Source organism: Triticum dicoccoides, chromosome 3B (assembly GCF_002162155.2).
Source record: "Triticum dicoccoides isolate Atlit2015 ecotype Zavitan chromosome 3B, WEW_v2.0, whole genome shotgun sequence".
NCBI classification, from domain to species: Eukaryota; Viridiplantae; Streptophyta; class Magnoliopsida; order Poales; family Poaceae; genus Triticum; species Triticum dicoccoides.
In genome coordinates this window covers 399,236,002-399,239,932 of record NC_041385.1, presented here as the reverse complement: position 1 = coordinate 399,239,932, position 3,931 = coordinate 399,236,002, and the positions used below count along the sequence as shown (strand labels likewise).

At 55.5% G+C, this 3,931-nt stretch overlaps 1 pseudogene; it reads left to right on the top strand.

Annotated features, from left to right (window-relative positions):
- The first annotated feature begins 293 nt into the window (after positions 1-293).
- LOC119281310 lies at positions 294-1,234 on the top strand (annotated as a pseudogene).
- Positions 1,235-3,931: the final 2,697 nt, after the last annotated feature.

Genomic DNA, 3,931 nt, shown 5'->3' with positions numbered 1-3,931 from the left:
TATAGTGTGAAGTTTGGATGCTTGTTGATGTGTCCAGCTTAACCTTGACGTGCCTACGCCCACTTTGCCAAATGCACTCATGCGCCACGCATGCGAAGCTGGCACGAGCGCATTAAGCATGAGGGAGTACGTAGTTGCGGGACGTGTGCTGCATCTTCAGGCCGCGCCTAACCGATTCAGTTTCGTATTGTCCCGTGCACTCGATCTGCATGCATGACGATGACGCGACCGCCGAATCGAAGAACCCTATTTATACCACCTTTCTTGTGCGAAGGCAGTCACACCCGTCCATCTCCATCTCCACGCACCTCACACACTAGGGAAGCATGGTCTCCATGGCGGCGGCCAAGATCGCCGTCCTCCTGGCCGCGACGGCGCTCTTCGCAGCAGCAGGAGCGGCGGACCCCCAACCTCCCCCAGCCGGAAATGAAACCCAGTGCTGGCAGTGCTACTCCACCTGCATGCACAAGTGCGACAACAACAGCAGCGGCGACGTCCAGAAGTACTTCCAGTGCAAGAAGTCGTGCATCCTGGACTGCTACAAGGAACAGCCGCCGGTGTGCTTCAAGATGTGCATCTCCCAGACCTGCCTCACCCTGCCACCAGGTGCGTATGCCACCGTCCAAACAAGAGCAACATGCGTTTTACTTGCTCGTACAGTACGTACATAACCAGCATGACTCTCCTTGATTACAGATAAACAGGTGGATTGCTACAAGGCATGTGGGACCAAATGCTTCCACAACCAGCCGTACCCCGGGCCAAACCCGGGTCCAAAGCCGCCAACGCCGCCCGGACCGCCGAAGCCTATGCCACCGCCCAGACCTCCGAAGCCGATGCCACCGGCCGTCGCCCGTGCCACCAAAGCCAACCCCGCCGAAAGCCACTTAATGCGCCCAAGACAAAGCCGATCCCGCCGTGCCGGCCACTAGCTGTATCCGCGTCGACCAACACCAGCAACAACTACTGGGTGTACGTGACGACGTCTATGCACACATACTTTCAACTGAACTCGCGATATATACAGCACAACAGTATAAGTAGAGCCCTCGAAAAAAAATAGTATATGTAGAGGGGGTTTGATTGGTAATATCTTTTTTTCTCGAATATGCACTAGTGTGCATATCATATATTAAAGAAGAAAGAGGGGAGAGCCCTCCGCAGTTGTATTACATAATTACCGGCGTTTCGTCGCCATCCGCCTAAGCACTAAACCGACTACTCGCCGTGTGCCCACTCCGATGCCCCTATGAAGGCCACTGCAAGGTCTCCTCTCAAAATGTCCACCTGCATCCAAGCTCTACTCTCGCTTCCTATTCGCTCCATAAGGCGTGTGACGCTCACCTTCGCCCCGTCGAACACTATGACGTTCATGTGCTTCCATAGCTCCCACAGGGTGAGCAGACATACGGTGCGGATCGTTTTCGCGTTACGCCCGGGCGAGCCGTGCCTCGTGCACCAGTCCTGCAGTGCCTCTCCTGCCTGCGGCGCACCAGCCGGCATGTTGAAGGCCGTGAAGATGCGGGCCCAAACCTCCCGTGCCAGCACACACTCCACAAGTAGGTGGCCGATCGTTTGGTCCTGTTGATCACAAATGGGCAGGCATCTTGGTGCGGTAGCCCTCGCCTCGCCAATCTGTCCGACGTCCAGCACCTGTTCATGATTGCTAACCATGCAAAGAAATGGCATCGGAGTGGAGCCTTCGACTGCCAAGTGAAAGCCGCCGTGGGGGACACCTGCCGTCCGGCGAATCTCGCCGCGTAGGCCGATCGGGCCGAGAACTCGCCACTCCTTTCCCAAGACCAGGAGAAGGAGTCCACAATTTCCTCCTGGAGCTGCACCTCCCCAATCCGGAGCCAGATGTTCATATACTCATCGATCCCGGCCATGTCACCAATAGGCCCGATGTCCGTGGCCCACCGGCCGTGCGCGAGGGCCTCGAATACTGTCCGTGTCCCTCTGATCCTTGTCGTGACCGAGCCATATGCGCGCGGTGCGAGCTCTTGAATCCGATAGCCGTCGAGCCAGCGATCCTCCCAAAAAAGCGTGTCGCGCCCGTTCCCAACAGTCACCCTTGCTGCTGCCTGAAAAAGCTGCTTGGCCTCCCTTGGCACCGAAAAGGAGAACTCCGCCCAGGGCCTGTCGCGATCCACTCTCTGTAACCATAGCCACCTGGTTTGTAGCGCCACATTCGTCCAGGCCAAATCGGGGATGCCAAGTCCACCGGCCCACTTAGGCGTGCAAACCCGGTTCCAGGCCACCGCACATGCACCTCCGCCTGCATCCGCCTTGCCGGCCCACAAAAATCCTCGGCAAATCTTAACCATCGCGGCGATGGTCTTCGGTGGCAAGCCAAGAGCCAGCATGGAATGGATCGGTATGGCAGACAGCACCGATTGTACCAGTAACACACGACTGCTCTTGGGTAGGGTCGCCGCCTTCCAGTGTGGCAGGCGCATGGCCAATTGATCCACAAGCCCTTGCAGTTGCGCCGTTGTGAGCTTCCTGAGGGAGAGCGGGAGGCCCAGGTATTTGCATGGGAATGCAGCGGCAGGGCACCCAAGTGTGTCACACACAAGGGTCAGCTGCTCCTCAGAGCATCGGATGGGAAGTGCTGCGCTTTTTGCCATGTTGACAAGCAGACCGGCAGCCTGACCGAAGGTGCGCAGGATCAAGTCACAGGCTGCCAAGTCTCTCCGCTCCGGCCTGATGAAGATGGTCACATCATCCGCAAACATGGAAATCCGCTGTCGTAGTCCACGACGTGCCAGGGGGGTGAGGATGCCAACTGTCATGGCCTTGAGGAACAGCCGATGCAGCGGTTCCATGCACAAGATGAATAGCATTGGGGATACCGGGTCCCCCTGGCGCAGCCCGCATCAGTTGAAGATCGTGTCACCGGGCACCCCATTAACCGCAATCCTCGTGGTCGACGTGGAAAGAATGCCACAAATCCAAGCTCGCCATCTTCCTCCAAAGCCCATGTGCTCCAGCACTTCCAGTAGGAACGACCATTGAATGGTGTCGAAGGCCTTAGAGATGTTCAACTTCAAGAGTACCGTGGGCTCCCGCAAAGCGTGCAGGCGCCTAGCCGTGCACTGAACCAACATGAAGTTATCATGGAGAGACCGCCTGCTTACAAACGCACTTTGGTGGTTGCCCACGAGATGCGGTAGTTCCGCCGCCAGCCTTGTTGCCAGGACTTTCTCGAAAATCTTAATTGCCCCATGAATGAGGCTCACCGGTCTGTAGTTCTTAAGCTCCACCGCTCCCATCTTCTTGGGCAGAAGTGTGACTATGGCCTTATTGATTGAAGGCAGCCCCCTCATGTCTCCACGGAAAAAATGGTCCATCGCCCGCACGATTGGTAATATCGATATAGGTTATTCTACAAGATTACTCTATAGATCCATCAGCTCTAAGTAAACTGGGTATAAATCATGCATGTCTAAGGTATGAGTTGCTGATGTTAGAATTTGATTCCATGTGTGAGGGTGAGGATGTAACACAACATGTAACTCCTAATATCCACATGCCTCACCAAAACAATGTCTGGCTAACCCATAATTATGACGTTATCAAACTCATTATAAATATGCATGTAATAATCATTGCCTTGCACACATACAAAGCTTGACAAGGTCTCTCCAGTGATCTAGTTCTAGATTAGGGAATGGCCCGGGCGATGGGATCTGCCCCCTATGTGGGACTGAGGAAACCTCGAATCGCATCTTCTTCTCGTGCGTTTCCACCCAGTTCCTCTGGAGCTGCCTCCGTGAGGTTGTCAGGGGTAGTTGGTATAACACCAACTTCGCAGACCTCCTCGCCGAGGTCCAGGCTTCTTCCCCGTCGGGCTGCCATATTAGGTGGCTGCTCATTGGGGTCCTTGCTTGGACTCTCTGGACCGTGCGTAATAAGCTTGTCATCCAGC